General features: G+C 44.7%; 1 long non-coding RNA gene across 1 annotated transcript; it reads left to right on the top strand.

The window, feature by feature from the left end:
* Positions 1–558: 558 nt before the first annotated feature.
* Positions 559–2096, top strand: LOC145515774 (uncharacterized). Its single transcript, XR_014060996.1, has 2 exons — positions 559–683; positions 966–2096. It is a non-coding gene; the product is annotated as an uncharacterized LOC145515774 (long non-coding RNA).
* The last annotated feature ends 15562 nt before the right edge of the window (positions 2097–17658 follow it).

The following is a 17658-nucleotide window of genomic DNA, read 5'->3' on the forward strand; positions in this document are numbered from 1 at the left end:
GGTCTTAACTTTTCTGAGTGGCTGAACATCTTGGAACTGCCAGGAGACAGCACCGGCTTCATTTGAGTCCTGCCTGGACCCGGAGGGAAGGACTCCAGAGGGAGGTGTTCTGAGACTTTGGGATCAGAAACTGCCTCTTAGGGGCGAAGGAAAAACCGGAAACCAACGTCATCACGGCCTGCAATTGCAGAACAGTATTTGAACAGGGGCGAAGGTGGGGTGCAGGCTCGAGGAAAGGTGAGTGGGTTGGTGGGGGCGGGGGGTGATCCCAGACTGTGGAGACGCTAAAGGTCCGTGACTGAGGAGAGGTCTGGGGGCAGGAGGGCCGAGCTCCAAGCTTGCTGAGAAGCGCAGTTTGCGCATTGTGGGATCCTTGGAGTGGGCGGGGAACCTCAGACGTTCCAGCCGCCGGCTTCTCCTCCGGAAGCACTCCTTGTCCAGCGGATGTTGGGTGCCATTTTAGGAACCGGCAAAAGGGACAACAGAGAAAGTGCGCGCTCCAAGGGCGCGAGGATATGACAGCAAAGGGCAAAGGGCGAGGTCCAACGGCCCAACCCCGGCTGAACTCTCTGAGCTTCGGGCCTTCCCTGACCAGGTTACAGGCGTTTGCTACCAAACGGGTCCCTCCAGGTGTGAAGACTGCCTGGACAGGACAGCGGAGGCTCACTTGGCAACCAGCATCTGTGAGCCGCCAGCCTTTCCCCTCGGTGTCTGTCTCCAGAGGCGGAGGCTGGAGCCACTCAGATCCTCCCAGCACAGGGAGCCCCTGGTAGTGGGAGGGCAAGGGCCCTGAAGCTCCTGGGGCGACCAGCGTCCGCCCAGGCAGCCCTGGAGGCCGCAGGCGGGAGGGGGAGCTGAGGTCGGGAGGAGAGACCAGAGTAGCAGGGCCCTAAGACCCCTCAGCGTCTTCCTTTCAGGCAGCTGCTACAAAGGACACGTTTTTCCTTCCTCTTCTCCTCTTACAGTAGTTCAGAGCTCCCGACACTACCTCCTCCCTGGCCGTCTCCAGCCCCTCTCCATGCCCTGGTGCCAGGGAAAGATATGAGCCAGTAGCATTACCATCTGGGCACCGAAGATTTCTGAGGTGAAACCTGGGACGCTGCTTTCCATAGCCTCTTTTCCCGGTAACTGTGTTCTCTCTTCCTTCCTTCAAATTTGATAAAACAGCATATAAACCCTATACTTTTTTTTTTTTAAGGTGGTAGAGATGATAGCAGCAGCCCAGAATTTGAACCCAGTCCATCTGATTCTAGAGCTCCTGAATTTAACCACCTGAATTTAACACCTTGTCGGGAGCTGTGTTAGGCATTACTGACAAAATGGAGGCACGGCCCCAACCCCCTCTCCTCATCCCGCAGGCACGGTCCCAGGATGAAGGAGTTAGGTCTTGTGATTCTGACTTGTCCTTTCCTTCCTCTGATTGAGTTGGCTGGAAAGAATGTTATAATCCATAAAGTTAACTATTGACATTTGTTCAAGGATCTTTACAAAGAATGTTCCAGGATGAGCACATAGGCCGCAGCCTGAGGCCATGGGAAACATTGTTATCTGAAACCTGCTTGTAAGGGAAATGTTTATGGCAAAACAAGTTTGCTGAATTTAGAGATTAGGAATAATTAAGAATAGTTAGAAGCTAAAAGTTCAAGGTATGTTGTAGTGTTGGCATATTTTACTATAGCTTATAGAAACTAGGAATTTTAGAGATACTAATAGCTAAAAGCCTTTTTAGGAGATAATGAGCTTGAGTTACTAGGGGATAGCAGGATTTAGAAAGATAAGAAATAAACTGAGGAATGTGGTGTGCAGCCCAGAGACAAACTTGAGTTATAATGTTCTCCCACGGACACCTAAGAGGGAACTCTGAAGGACAACAATGATTTATGGAGACAGTATTCAGGCTTAAACTGAGGACACTAGGGAAAACCACTAGGCCATTCAGGTATGATCTAAATCAAATCCCTTATGATTATATAGTGGAGGTGACAAATAGATTCAGGAGATTAGATCTGGTAGACAGAGTGCCTGAAAAACTCCAGACAGAGGTTCATAACATTGTACAAGAGGCAGTGACCAAAATCATCCCAAGGAAAAAGAAATGCAGCAAGGCAAAATGGTTGTCTGAGGAGGCTTTACAAACAGCTGAGAAGAGAAGCAAAAGGCAAAGGAAAATATACCCAACTAATGCAGAGTTCCAGAGAATAGCAAGGGGAGATAAAGCCTTCTTAAGCAAACAGTGCAAAGAAATAGAGGAGAACAGTAGGATGAGAAAGACTAGAGATCTCTTCAGGAAAATTGGAGATACCAAAGGAATATTTCATGCAAATATGGGCATGATAAAGGACAGAAACCACAAGGACCTAACAGAAGCAGAAGAGATTAAGAAGAGGTGTCAAGAATACACAGAAGAACTATACAAAAAACATCTTCCTGACCCAGATAACCACGATGGTGTGATGTCTCACCTAGAGCCAGACATCTTGGAATGTGAAGTCAAATGAGCTTTAAGCATTACTACTAACAAAGCTAGTGGAGGTGATGGAATTTCAGTTGAGCTATTTCAAATCCTAAAAGATGATGCTGTTAAAGTGCTGCACTCAATATGCCAGCAAATTTGGAAAACTCAGCAGTGGCCTCAATACTGGAAAAAGTCAGTTTTCATTCCAATTCCAAAGAAAGGCAATGCCAAAGAATGTTCAAACTACTGCACAGTTGCGCTCATTTTACATGCTAGCAATGTGATGCTCAAAATCCTTCAAGCTAAGCTATAATGTATGTGAATCAAGAACTTCCAAATGTCCAAGCTGGATTTAGAAAAGGCAAAGGAACCAGAGATCAAATTACCAACATCCGCTGGATCATAGAAAAAGCAAGGGAATTTCAGGAAAACAACTACTCTCGCTTCATTGACTATGCTAAAATTTTTGATTGTGTGGATCACAGCAAACTGTGGAAAATTCTTAGGGATGAGAATGCCAGACCACCTTACCTGTCTCCTGAGAAACCTGTATGCAGGTCAAGAAGCAACAGTTAGAACCAGATATGGAACAATGGACTGGTTCAAAATTGGGAAAGGAGTAAGTCAAGGCTGTATGTTGTCACCCTGCTTATTTAACTTATATGCAGAGAACACCATGCAAAATGCTGGGCTGGATGAAGCTAAAGCTGGAATCAAGATTCCCAGGAGAAATATCAATAACCTCAGATACACAGATGACACCACTCTAATGACAGAAAGCAAAAAAGAACTAAAGAGCCTCTTGATGAAGTTGAAAGAGGAGAGTGAAAAAGCTGGCTTAAAACTCAACATTCGAAAAACCAAGATCATGGCATCTGGTCTCATCACTTCATGACAAATAGATGGGGAAAAAATAGAAACAGTGAGAGACTTTATTTTGGGGGGCTCCAAAATCACTGCAGATGGTGACTGCAGCCATGAAATTAAAAGACGCTCCTTCGAAGAAAAGCTATGACAAAACTAGACAGCATATTAAAAAGCTGAGACATCATTTTGCCAACGAGTGTCTGTGTAGTCAAAGCTATGGTAGTCATGTACAGATATGAGAGTTGGACCATAAAGAAGGCTTAGCACTGAAGAATTGATGCTTTCGAATTGTGATGCTGGAGAAGATTCTTGAGAGTCCCTTGGACAGCCAGGAGATCAAACCAGTCAATTCTAAAGGAAATCAACCCTGAATACTCATTGGAAATACTGATGCTGAAGCTGAAGCTCCAATATTTTGGCCACATGCTGGGAAGAGCCATCTCATTGGAAAAGACTGATGCTGGAAAAGATTGAGGGCAGGAGGAGAAGGAAGCAACAGAGGACGAGATGGTTGGATAGCATCTTCGACTCAATGGACATGAGTTTGGGCAAACTCTGGGAGATAGCGAAGGACAGGGAAGTCTGCTGTGCTGCAGTCCATGGGGTCGCAAAGAGTCGGACTTGACTTAGTGACTGAACAACAACAAAACTTTTCTCTCAGCAATGTTTGTAGTAAAGGTCAGCTAATTACAAACTTAAAGAAGAATATATGAGATCATATGTTTGCACGTGTTCGTGCTCAGTTGCGTCCAACTCTTTGTGACCCCATGGACTGTAGCCCACCAGGCTCCTCTTTCCTTGGGATTTCCAGGAAAGACTTTTGGAGTTGGTTGTCATTTCCTCCTCTAGGAGATCTTCCTGACCTAGGGATTGAACCCATGTCTCCTGGCTCTTCTGCATTAGCAGGCAGATTCTTTACCACTGAGCCACTAGGAAGCCTGAGATTGACATGTTCCCACAAAATTTATGTTATTTGCTATCTGGCCATTTCATAGAAAGCTTGCATGTGTTATAGTTTTCTGTACACAGGTCTTGCTTAGCTTTTTGCTAACTTATTCCTAAGTGTTTTCTGGGGTTTGAAAATGTTAAATAATGTCTTTAAAGTTCATTGGTAGTACAGAGAAAAAATATATATCTATCTAAATCTATCTATCTAATGTTAACCAAAATTTCAGAAATGGGGGCTAATTGAAATAAATGAGCTTTTATTTGTGGTTTGTTATGACTGCAGCACATGAGGAGGTTTATAAAGGCAAAAAAAAAAAAAGATTACATAAATTATGTGCCAAGAATTAAGATTGGAGCTGGCACAAAGTAAGGGTGTTTGTAAAGCAAGAATAGGTTGAGGTCTGAAATGATTACCCAGTTGCAAAAGTTGGGGGGTTGGCATGAAGGGAGACTTTGAAACTACAAGGTTGCAGCTAGTAGCTTTTAGTAGATATTGTTTTGAAAAAGTCTAGTGGTGTCCCTGAGTTTGATATAGTTCAGAGAACATTTAAATTCCCAGTGATGCAAGAATGTGTTTAAATTAACATTCACGATGGCCACCCGGCTCCATTTTGGAGCCTGAACCAGTTACACCATTTTGATTTTTACATGCTTTTAAAAAGCATTTAATCATCATTCACAACTATGCTATAATTGCATGTTTGTTCCATGAGTTTTATATGATAATTCTTTGATTTTCTATACACATGATCATGTCTCTAAACAAAAACAGTTTATCTCTCTTGTTAATCTGTATGCCTTTTATTTTATTTTGTTGTCTTACTGCATTAACTAGTATTTTAGTATGGTATTGAGAAGGAGTGGTGGGAAGGGAAATCTTTGCCTTGTTTCTGATCTTAGTGGAAAAACTTCAGGTTTCTCATTGTTATGCTGATAGTTTTAGGTTTTTGTAGATATTCTTTACCTGGTTGAGGAAGGTCCTTTCTGTTCTTAGTTTACTAAAAGAAAGTGTAGTTGCTCAGTCTTGTCTGACTCTTTGGGACCCTATGGGCTGTAGCCCGCCAGGCTCCTCCATCCATGAGATTTCCCAGGCAGGAATCCTGGAGTGGGTCGCCATTTCCTTCTTCAGGGGATCTTCCGGACCCAGGGATCGAACTTGGGTCTCCCGCATTGCAGGCAGATTCTTTACCGTCTGAGCCACCAGGAAATCCCAAGTTTGCTGAGAGTTCTGATTTCAAATGGGTGTCAGAGTTTGTCCAGTGGTTCTCCTGCATCTATGGACCTGATCATTTGATTTTTCTTTTTTAGCCTGTTGATGTGATGGATTGTATTACTTGATTTTCATCTTGCTGCTGGACCGATTGTTGCCGTCTCTCCCGTCACGACCTCCGCTGCGGCTGCTCTGCTGCCACTTCCTTTGCTCTGTCACCTGCTCCGTGGTCCAGTCTACCCACTTTTGGGTGCACAGATGGATGGATCACTCAGATGTCCTGGTATGCTGGGCAGAGCATTTTTTCCTCAGTTTTAGAGATCTGATGAGTTGTAAATCAAAGGGGAGAGAAAAAAAGAACAGCTCTCACTATCATGATGCTGGTGTCGCTCCTTCAGATGTTGAACCGGCCTTCCATGACTGGGCTAAATCCCACTTGGTTATGGTGTGTAATACTTTATATGTATGTTAAGTCTTTTCAGTCGTGTCCAGCTCTTTGTGATGGCTTGGAGTGTAGCCCTCCAGCACCTCTGTCCATGGGACTCTCCAAGAGAGAGTACTGGAGTGGGTTGCCATGTCCTCCTCCAAGGGATTTTCCTGATCCAGGAACTGAACCTGCATCTCATGTCTTCTGCATTGGCAGGTGCTTCTGCACTAGCTCCACCTGGGAAGTCCAGTACTTTATATACATTGTTGGATGTGGTTTGCTTATAGTTTGTTGAGGATTTTTAGGTCTATGTTCATGAGACATTCTTCTGAAATTTTCTTGTCATAGGTGTCTTGTTTTGGTGTTAGGGATGCTGGCATCAGAGAGTGGGTAGAGGAAGTCTTTTCTCTGCTTCTGTCCTCTAAAATAGATTGTAGAGAATTGATATAATTTCTTCCTTAAATGTCTGTTAGAATTCCAAGTGAACCCATTTGGGCTTCGGGCTTTGTGTTTTGGAAAGTAACTAACTATTGAATTCATTTCCTGAAGAGATTTAGACTTATTCAGATGGTCTGTTTCTTCTTGTGTGAATTTTGGCAAACTGTGTCTCTTGAATAATTGGTCCATTTCATTGTGGGCATAGATTTGTTTATGGTATTCCTTTATTATCCTTTTAATGACCATGTAATCTTAACAATATTTCCTCTTTCATTTCTGGTGTGTCTCTGTGGAGGCCTCCTTCTGAATGGGTCTCCATAGAATTGTTAACTTTTCAGACTTGTCCACACTGAGCTTCCAGAAGCTTGTCAATGATAGTTCAGGTTTTCCTTCTCTGGCCCTGGTTCCCACAGTGGTTTCTGCTCCCGAGTCTTTGTTCTGGTAAGCTGTGATTCCTCAGATTCACCTGTCTCTCCAGTCTTAGGGGCAGCGGTTTGCCCTGTGTGCTCACTTCTTTCCCAGATCGAAGAAGAGTTGTTGATTTTTCAGTCTGTTTAGCTCTTTCCTTGTTAGGACAGAGTGGCAACCCCAAAGCTCCTTAAATGTGGAACTGGAAGTCTCCTTGTCTTCTTCTTCTTTATTTTTAAAAAAATATTCCATAGGCTGGCCATCCAGGCATGGACTATGGTTATTTTATTTTATTTTGCTTTACCAAATGGCTTGTAGGATCTTAGTTCCCCAACCATAGATCAAACCTGGGCCCTCAGCAGTAAAAGTGCGGAATCCCAAACACCTGACCATGACAGAATTTCCTCGTCTTCGTTTTTGGAAGGAGTTTCTGAAGAATTGGTTATTAATTCTAAGTTTTATCTGTTCTTTATCTGTCCTTATCTGCTCCCACATCCCTAATAAGCCCTTCGGCTTTAACATATAGTCTTTGTCTTTCCTTCTGTATTGTAAATTCCTTTGGGGCAAGAGATGTCTTTAAACTCTGTATCATTCAGCCCTAGCAGAATGTTTAGTATAGAATCATCACTGGATAAATGTTTAACAAAACATGTAACAGCTGAGAAAAATGTTGGTGTTTTTCTTTTTCTCCCAGCTTCAGGTAGTTCTTATAACAGATAAATTGTCTTAGACAAGATTATATTTTCAAGAAATAAGTCTAGCAGGATTTTACAGTCAGCCAGATCTGGGTGTCATTGTTCAGTCACTCAGTCATGTCCGACTCTTTGTGACCCCATGGACTGCAGCATGTCAGGCTTCCCTGTGAAATCATTGCTATTGGGATTTGCTATTTTAGGCCTTTAGAGTAATGCCAGAAACCAATTACTTTTCCAAAGTGGTCTTTTCCAGTTATTTCCTTGAAAGAAAGAACTTTTCTGATTTTTATGGAGCATGAAAACATTTCCAGTATAATATGTGATAATCTAAACCTAAAACTACAATGCTTACAGAGTGGCTGTGAGAGCCTGGATGCCACATCCATCCTCTCTGGTAGAGTTATGAATGTGTGGGGATGAATTGCCTAAGTCTAAATGAAAGAGAGGAGAAGGCAATGGCACCCCACTCCAGTACTCTTGCCTGGAAAATCCCATGAATGGAGGAGCCTGGCGGGCTGCAGTCCATGGGGTCACTGAGTCGGACACGACTGAGCGACTCCACTTTCACTTTTGACTTTCATGCCCTGGAGAAGGAAATGGCAACCCACTCCAGTACTCTTGCCTGGAGAATCCCAGGGCCGGGGGAGCCTGGTGGGCTGCCGTCTATGGGGTCGCACAGAGTCGGACACGACTGACGCGACTTAGCAGCAGCAGCTGCAAATGAAAGAGAAAGACACAGATGAGACACTTGATTATTTTTAAAAGGCCAAAATTGTTAAGTGTGTTTACCTTAAACACACTTCAGTGTGATTTCACACTTCAGTGAAATCAGAGGGATGGGAGAGGACCACAGAGGGCAGAGGCAAGAGAGGCTCACCACTCTTTCTCTTCTCTGAGCTTCAGTTCCTCATGGGTTGCCATCCCTCACATTTAGCATATTTAGATTTCAGCGACTTCCCTGGTAATCCAGTGGTTAAGACTTGGCACTGCCAGTGTAGAGGACACAGGTTGGATCCCTGGTCTGGAAACTAAGACTCCACATGCCATGCAGAGTGGCCAAAATTTTTTAATTTTTCAATGAAATATGGAGATTTCAGATTCAGCATGTGCAGTTGTAGAGTATGGCTATACCACATCTTATTTTTAGTATATATATGTGCATATATATATATATATATTTCATATATAAACTTTATATTATAGTCTTGTTCTTATTAAGTGAGCATTTGCTCATATGTCTTTGCTCTTTTACCCAACTGTGGAGGAAAAGTTCCCTTGTATGACTGGTGATGTGTTGAGCCTGATTTGACTTTTCAGAGTTCTGTAGTTCAGCGAATAGGATGCAGTATAGCCACACCATATATATATGTGTGTGTGTGTTTATAGGGACTTCCCTGATAGTTCAGTTGGTAAAGAATCCTCTTGCAATGCAGGAGACCCTGGTTCGAGTCCTGGGTCAGGAAGATTCACTGGAGAAGGGATAGGCTACCCACTCCAGTATTCTTGGGCTTCCCTTGTGGCTCAGCTGATAAAGAATCTGCCTGCAATGGGGGAGACCTGGGTTTAATCCCTGTGTGTTTATATAAAACCAGTCATATAATATATATAACTGGTTTTATATAAACTTTTCTTAATATATATGACTGGTTTTATGTGTGTGTGTGTGTGTGTGTGTGTGTGTATGTGTGTGTGTGTGTGTGTGTAGGCTTCCCTGGTGGCTCAGTGGTAAAGAAGCTGCCTGCAATGCAGGACCACAGGAGATGTGAGTTTGATCCTTGGGTCAGGAAGATTATATATATATATATATATACACATATATATGTGTGTGTGTGTATGTGTGTGTATACACACATAAGAAAGGAAAGGGCATATTGAGGCAAATGGGTAAGGCAAAGGTGGGGGCAGCTTTAAGCTGCAAGGGGATACTGTCCATCCAAGACCAGAGGAAAACTAACCTGTAGCTTGAACTGGCCAGGCTAACAGTTGAAACCAGGTATGAATGACATGGTTGATACTTACTGATCTCTTTCTTCTCTCTACAGTGGAACTTCGCAAGGCCAGTGTGTTGACTTCTGACCAGTCTCATCCAAAACCACACCCTTTTACACATACATAAGCACTCTGAGGTATTGGGCCTCCAGCTTACTCTAGGAGGACAGAGGGCAGGTTAAGTTTGTTTGACATAACTAGAAGGGGCTGAGCCTCTTCCCAGAAGAGCAAAGTCCATTCATGGTAACTACCATCACCCACCATTTCTAGATAGCATTTGCTTCTGGTTGCTGAGATGTCATTTCTTTCAGCAGAAGAAAATGAGTGGGTTCGTGATCTAATACTTCTGTCTCCAAAGAAACATGGGTGGGTGATAAAAGTGCTCCGAGGTGAGATTGCTGCTTGCTGTGGCCATTTCAGAGCTACGTTTGCTCTGAAAGATACCAGCAAAGGTACTGACATTTGTGTTTCCTTAGTGGTTTTCACACCTCCACATCAGAGGAGTGTTCTGGGTGGGGCCCAGGTATTCTGAGTGACGGTGAGAATAGAATTAGCTTCCTAAAAGTATGTGGTGTTGTCCCATTAGACTGTGGTCTGACCATAAGCACCCAGCCAGTCTGAATGGTGGCGGGAACATAAATATCCAGAAGCACAGGTATGGTGCTGCCTTCTCCCATCATATAACCTGTGCTCAGAACTGTGTGCCCGAGTACTCTTGACAGTAGCCCTTCCAATCACAGATATGATGCTGGCCCATCAGACAGCAAAAGATGTGCTGTATCCAGATGGGCACAAGGTGTCTGGTGGAAGGCAGGAACAGCAGTATCTTCTGGCATGTGTTTCTTCTCAGTGGTGCAGGCTTCTCCTGGAGTAACAGATTTGCTCTGACTGGGTGGGCCCAAGTATTCAGATCAGATACAGAGAGAACATGCTAAACACTGGGATGGTGTTGGCCCTTCCCGTTGCAAAACACATGCTCTGTCCAGGTGGGACCCAGGAGTTCTCACTGTAGGTAGGGACATAAAGACCTGTAAGCATAGGTGAAGTGCTCACCCTTTCGATGGCTATAGACTATAGCACAAAAAGAAGTGTCTCTAGCACAGTTATGGTTCTATATCCTTATATGCAACAGATGTATCCTGGCTGGATGGGTCCCAGGCAGTCTGAACACGTGGAAGGACAGAAGTGTCTTCTGGCTCATGTTCCTTCTCAGTGATGCTGTCTCATCCAGTGGTAGCAGATGGCTGGGCTGACTCTAGGTGTTCTTATTATAGACAGGAAGGAAAGTGTCTCCCAAGACAGATTTGCTCTCAGTAGTGCTGGCTTCTCCAATTGTAACAGGGGTGTAGTAGGCCGACAGGACCCTGGTGCTCAGGTCTAAGCCTTCTTCCCCCAAATTAGCTGTGGTTCTGGGTGTCCCACTTGGCCTTGCTCCAAAGCCGAGTGTTTCAGACATGGAACTGGGGCCTGGGACATACACAATGACCCCAAAGCTGCCACTACCCACAGGTGCTGAAAATCCCTTAAATGCAAATGGGTCTCAAGGGATATTGGCAAAAAGTGAGCCGCAGTCCTCAGTACTGTGCCTTCTGGTGGCAGCTCCAGAGCAAGAAAGAGTGAAATGAGGTGAGGTGCCACCAAAGGCTGGCTTGGTGCCCACAGGGATGCCAGAGTTGGAGCACGGGATGTCAAACTCTCCCAAAGCTGAGTTGTGCTACTTTGGGGTTCCAAGGATGCAGTAGACGCTAAGTGGGAGGATTAACTGAGGCAGCCGGGTTTCCCAAAGAAACAGAGCTCTTAAAGCTGTCAAGAGGAGGCAAGAAGATAATAGACTAGGAATTGGTTATGGTATCCACATCAATTTCATCAGAGTCAGAGACAGGCTTGGATGCCATGTCTGAAGAGGTGCTGGTTATTAGAGTGAGGTGACTTCAGAATCAGTGGTAGGTGAGCCAGAAAAGACAAGGGACGTTGGGAGAGTAGCTCCTTCTGCTGCCCATATAGGTCCCCAGCTAAATGATGGCTCCTGCCCCAAAGGGAAGGTTGAAAGTTCAGGTAGGGCTGCGGACCATAAAAGCACCTGGGCAAGTGGTGACTGGCCTTTGCAGGGCATATCTGCTCCGTACTCAGGTAGACCTGGTAAAATGCCAAGGAGATCATACAGGATCCTGATGGAGACCTGAAAATGAAAGCTTGAGAAGGAAGAGTGGTGTCCATGTCAGTTACACCAAAGTCCAAAGGCCCCTGAGAGGTCCAGACTGCAGACGGTCTGACGGATAGAGGAAGTGATTGCAGAAGCAGTGATGGGCTGGCTGACAAATAGGATGCTCATGAAAGGGATTTGAAGAGAAGTCATAAAAAAAGAGGAAGGAGAATCCACCCACCTAGGTGAAGGTGATTCAGTGCTACAGAAGGTAGCCTTTGAGGAGAGAAGGGAGGTGCCAGGAGGTATGGTGAGAGCTGAAGATCCTGCAAAACTATGACTGAGGGACTGGATTGCCGATAGCATCTATTCATTCTTGTTAGTACATGGAACCCCAAATATGGGTTGGAATCTGAAGTGAGGAACAGCAGCAACAGCAAAAGAAGGAGAGTTTGAAATTGTGCATCTCATTTCATGACTGATATCTGGTGTGGGGGATAGGCATGGGAGCAGAGAGGTCAGTCAAATCAGTGGCCACTAATTGGGTAGTCTCTGGAATCTGCAAGGGGAGAGTGGCCAGTGGCAATGGAACTACAGTCCCTGGCAACCAACAGGGCAAAGGAACAGGCAGGTTGACTGGCACCACTATCAGCAGTGGCCTCAGTTTTATCCTCTAACCTATGGTTTTGTTGGTGCTGCGTTCTCCAAGCTCAGGTCTTCAGCAATGACCATACACTGGAAGATAGGACCCAGGGCCTCTCACTCGATCCCAAGACAGTGGTAGTAGCAGCAGCGGTGGCAGCAGTAGTGGCATTGCTGTGTTCTGTTTACAGAGCCCACAACTGACAGATGGGGTGGAGAATTTCTCCTTGACAACGTATCTGAAAGCCTTCCTCTCTGAGTCTAATTCTTTGACTTCGGTAAGGCTGAAGAACTGAGTCAGTGGTCTTCATCCAACTCTTTCTCAACCATTCTGGCTGTAGGAAGCAGACTGGGGCTGGGCCAGACAGGCCAGCTGCACTTGGATCACTCTTGCAAAGAGGCCAGAAGCCTCCAGTAGGGCTGTGTGAGGTGCTGATGGTAGGGCCTTTGGGAAATGAGCTCATAAATATGCTGGTGATATCTTACCTAAGCTCTCTTCTTGAAATAGAGGTTTCCCTTCAGAGGCTCAGGACTGCTCCCAAATACGTAACAACTTCACTTGTCACCAGGAGCCTAGGTGCTGGTGGTATACTTTCATTGCTGTAAGGGCCCCTTTTCTGAAAGTTCTGCATTTTGGACACTTTTTGACTCCTTCCTCTTTAGATATTCCCTTCTTTCACATTCCCAGTGTCTTGAGCTCAGTCTCCTCTAAGTCAGGCTCTGGAGGGTGATTGGCTAGCCCAGAAGGAGAGTCAGTTTGTGCCCCAGAGGGAGAATATTGACCATTTCTTAGCGGCTAGACTCTTTGAGATACAAGCAGACACCAGAGGCTTCTTCAGAGAGCCCCCTCCCACCCAACTCAGGACCCTCAGAGAGGAGCACTCAGGCTGTCTCATCTGACACTGCCTCTTAAGTAACATGGAGGGGCAGAGGCAGTGGCTCCACATAGAACTGCCTAAGAAAAGGGCCAGGAGAGAGACAGGGCAGCAAGATTCCTTCAGCCAGAAGGGAAACACAGGTGTAACCAGGGGTGGGGAAGGGGCCGGAGTGAAGCTTGCTGAGCAGGTTGCCCACAAGGGGCAGTTCGTGCACTGTCTGATCCCGGGATTGTAGAGTTCGCGACTTGAGAGAGTTCTCTTAGTGACCTACTCCTCCAACGTAAAGCATGTGTTCGGTCTGATGCTTGAGACACAGCATTGGAACATGTGAGAAAGAAAGAGCACCAGCTGGGCACACACCAGCAAATGGCATGAGGAAAAAGTACCAAAGGCAAAGGATGAGGCCCAGAGGCCAAAGCCCAGCAGGGCCTTCTAGCACTTTCTGACTTTCTCCTGCTGGTTACGAGTGTTGGGTTTGACAAGATTGTTCAATACTGTGATGTCCAAGAACCTGCATACCTGTCATCCCCAGGTATGTGTCCCCGCGTCTGTGCGGACTTCAGTGCCTGACTCGAGGGCAGAAGAGGCCGCCTGTGCCTGGAGGTCCACCAGCCCTTTCTCTGTCATCACTAGTGGGCAGAGTCTGCTCAAAGCCAGAACAGGAGAGGAGCCTCGATCCTGCCAGCGTGGGGGCGTTGTTTGTGGGAGGCTGAGGCAGAGAGACCGAGGTTGGGGAGGCGGGGGCAGGGTGCGAGAGTGGGATGCTCAGCCCTAGCCTTGTCTCATGTGGTTACTGTGTACCCAGACATTGTGGGATGGCTACAGCAGGGCACCTGCTGAGATGCGTGGGGGGGAGGGGGTGGGGAGGGGCGGTGAATTTACCCCAGCCTCTTCCTTTCGGATGCCCCCAGTTAACTCTTGCAAACCCGCCTGCCGCCTCTGTGATGGTAGGTCAGGGCTCTGAATACTGCTCCTCCAGAGGCCATTCCAGCTCTTCTCCAGCTCCTGGAGTCAGGTGTGCCTTTTCTGTGGCCACCATGGAGAGGCAAGTCATGAGCCTCACCAGCTGGACTACGAAGGTTTCTCACGCAGAGATGCGGATGTTGCACAATACATTCTCTCCTGGCAGGCAGTTTCTCTTACTTTTACAAATTTGGTAAAACAGCATGTAAGCCTTAGACTGTTTCGCAAGTCACACAGGTGGTTAGTAGCTCAGCCAGAATTTGAGCTCAGGCTGTCCGATTCCAGAGCTCACAAGCTTAACCACCAGCCTGTGGTACCTCCTCTGCAGCTATGCATCATATATTTCCATTTTTGATACTTAATGTACAGTTACATCCCCGTGATGAACACTGTCACTGCCTATAACAAAGTCTTCTTGGGCTCACCTCATATGTCAGCCATTGGCCACGCTGAGCTCCAGTCTCTCAGATGCAGGACAGCTACTGTCAGTTGGTAACACATCCGCATGATGCACTTGTCTTTTATATGAGCCTGGCAGCAAACTCTACAGCTGTGAGAGATCTTCTCCCATGTGCATGGACGCTGGGCACACCAAGTGGGTGGTGGATCCACCCTGGCCACCTACAGACCTTAATGACCCAAGGGAACCAGTCACTCTTATAATTTATGATTCCATACACTAGCTTTCAGGGTCTTAGATGAAAAACTAACTTTTCTGGTCCGCAAGAGTATGGTATAACTTTCCCTATATTTAGACCTTTTAAAATACTCACTTTGCCGCACAGGGTCTTAGTTGCAACATATGGGACCTTAATTCCCCAACCAGAGATCGCAACCAGGCCCCCTGCATTGGGAGCATGGAATCTTAGCCACTGGACCACCAGGGAAGTCCCTCCTATATTTAGGTCTTTTGAAAAAAATTTCTCTCACATTTTTTAGCAGAGTTCCATAAATTACAGCTTGTGGGTCAAATTTGATTCACAGCATGTTTTGTCCCAGTGAGCTTAAAATGGTATTAACATTTAAAAAACATTGTGAAAACAAAGTAAAACAGAAAAACAGAGGAATATACAACAGAGACCATACATAAACTGCAAAGCATATAATTCCTATTTGGTCCTTTAGAGCAAAAGATTGCCAACCCCTGTTTTGTATTAATAGTTTTGGGTGCATAGGTCTTGTACAGTGTTTGCTAATTTGTACTTTAGTACTTTATAAGGTCTTAAAAATGCTATTGTAAATGGTATCTTTTAAATTTTAGTTTTCAATTGTTTACTGGTAGCCTAGAGAATGTAGAATTGGTTTATATATTGATTTTTGTATGCTGGAAACTTGTTAAAATCACTCTGCACTTCTGGTAGTATCTTTGTAGGTTTCTCATGATTTTTCTACATACACATTCATGACTACTGTGAATAGAGTTTTTAAAATCTTTTTTATCTGTGTGTCTTTTATTTTTATTACCTTTATGTTTTTTCTGACATCTAGTAAAATACTGAATACTAGTGAAGAACAATGGACATGCTTTCCAGGTCCCAGATCTTAAGGGAAAAGTGTTCAATATGCTGTTAGCTGGGTTCTTTGTATATTTGCTTCATCACATAAAGGAAATTCCTCTAATGTCTGTCTGGCTGAGAGATTTTTTTTTAATAGGGGTTGGTATTACTCTGCACACACATTTGAAATAATCATATGGCTTCTTCCCCTTTATTCTCCTAATATGGTGAATTACATTGACTGGCTTTTGAATGTTAAACCAACCTTGATTCCTGAGACAAACCCCTCCAAAGGGCTGGTCATGCTAGAGCACCCTCTTCTATTTGGTTGGATTTGATTTCCTAAAATTTCATTGAAGATTTTATGCCTATGTTCCTGAGAAATATTAATTTTTACATTTCTGTATTATATTTTTGTTTTAGGGTAATGCTGTCTTCATTGAATAAGTTAGGAAAAATCGCTTCCATTTTCAGAGTTTGTGTAACATTGGAAAAATATATTAATTTTGTAATAGAATTCATGGGAAAACCCTACAGAAGTGAAATTTTCTTCATGGAAAAGTGCTTATAGTCACTTGTTTTCCCTACAGTGACTGTCCAATCCATAGTGATGCCTCCACTTATACCTGATGATGATAATTGCAGTTTTCTGCTTTTATTTCCTAGTCAGTCTTTCTAGAAGTTTGTCGATTTTGTTAATCTTTTAAAAGTTCATTTTTTGTGTGTTAATTTTTCCCTACTGTGTATTTTCTATTATCATTTCTTTAGTTCTGTCTACTTCAGATTTATTTTTCTATTGCTATACTCTTAAAATGGAAAATTAATTCACTGCTTTACAATATTTATTTAAAAAAAATTCGTAGCCCTATTTAGTGTGATAAAAGCCCAACGCTTCCTGACAGACAAAACCGGGCCTATACTACTTAGCTGTTGATGAGGCACATTCTCTGCATCTGTTATTTGAGATTTATAATTGCAAGCAAAGAAACATACTCCTGCCAATTAAAGTAGAAAGATAACTTATTGAAAACCTATCAGAATCCCTGGAAAGGTAGAGAACTGAATTCAGCAAATAGACAGGAATGAGGGAGGTCAGGCAGCCAAAGCATGCTAAAAAACTGCTTGTTGGGTCTCTACTGTCCTTCTCTGGGGCAAGGTCTGGGGCAAGTCTGGGGCAGAGGTATCTGGTCATCAAATATAGGTCAAGTGCCTACATCCACACCAAAGCAGAGCCTGGACACGATGAGTGACTAACACACTTTTTTAAAGAAAAGGATAGTACTGTGATGGTATTTTATTATTTGGACTAAACTGTGAAATCACTGATTGTTGGAATTAAAGTTTTCCGGTGGTAAAACACATAGGTTGCCAAGTGCCAGGAAAGAGGACCTTGATTTTGGCATTGTGATCTCCTCCTATCTCACACTACAACTTGTTTTCGACTTTTGAGAAGTGTTAGTCGCTTAGTTGTATCCAACTCTTTGCGACCCCATGGACTGTAGCCTGCCAGGTTTCTCTGTCCATGGGATTCTCCAGGCAAAAATACTGGAGTGGTTGCTAATACTGGTTGCTATTCCCTTCTCCAGGGGATCTTCCCAACCTGGGGATTGAACCCAGGTCTCCCACAATGCAGGTAGATTCTTTACCGTCTGAGCCACAGGGAAGCCCAGAAGAGGAAGGAATTTGGCTTAAAGCTGAAGACTTTTTTGCATCTGCTTGGCCAAGGCTGAGGCAGGTCCTGTGAGCCTCTTTGTCACAGCAAACAGGAGACTGTGGTGCCTGGGGCCACCTTCCTTGTTCTGGAGAAGTCATCTCTGATCCCTTGTTTGGCAGGATAGACTTGAGATTGCCTGCCTCCTCCTTCCTGAAGGGTGTTAGTAGTACACTGTGAGAAGCTAAAGGTGGGGGCAGCTCTGGGACCTTACCTTAACCCAGGAACCAGCCCAGCCAAAATGGTTGTTGGGGGTGGGAGGGAGGGGGAGGGGATGGCGCTGGGCCTGAATACACTTGGGGAGGTGATGCTAGGCTTCAACCAGGCAGAGTTATACCTTTTCTGCTAAAATTGCTTTTAATGAAAAATGGCATTCCAAGAGGAAGTC

Source organism: Giraffa tippelskirchi, chromosome 7, assembly GCF_054371585.1.
Source record: "Giraffa tippelskirchi isolate mGirTip1 chromosome 7, T2T-mGirTip1v1.2.pri, whole genome shotgun sequence".
NCBI classification, from domain to species: Eukaryota; Metazoa; Chordata; class Mammalia; order Artiodactyla; family Giraffidae; genus Giraffa; species Giraffa tippelskirchi.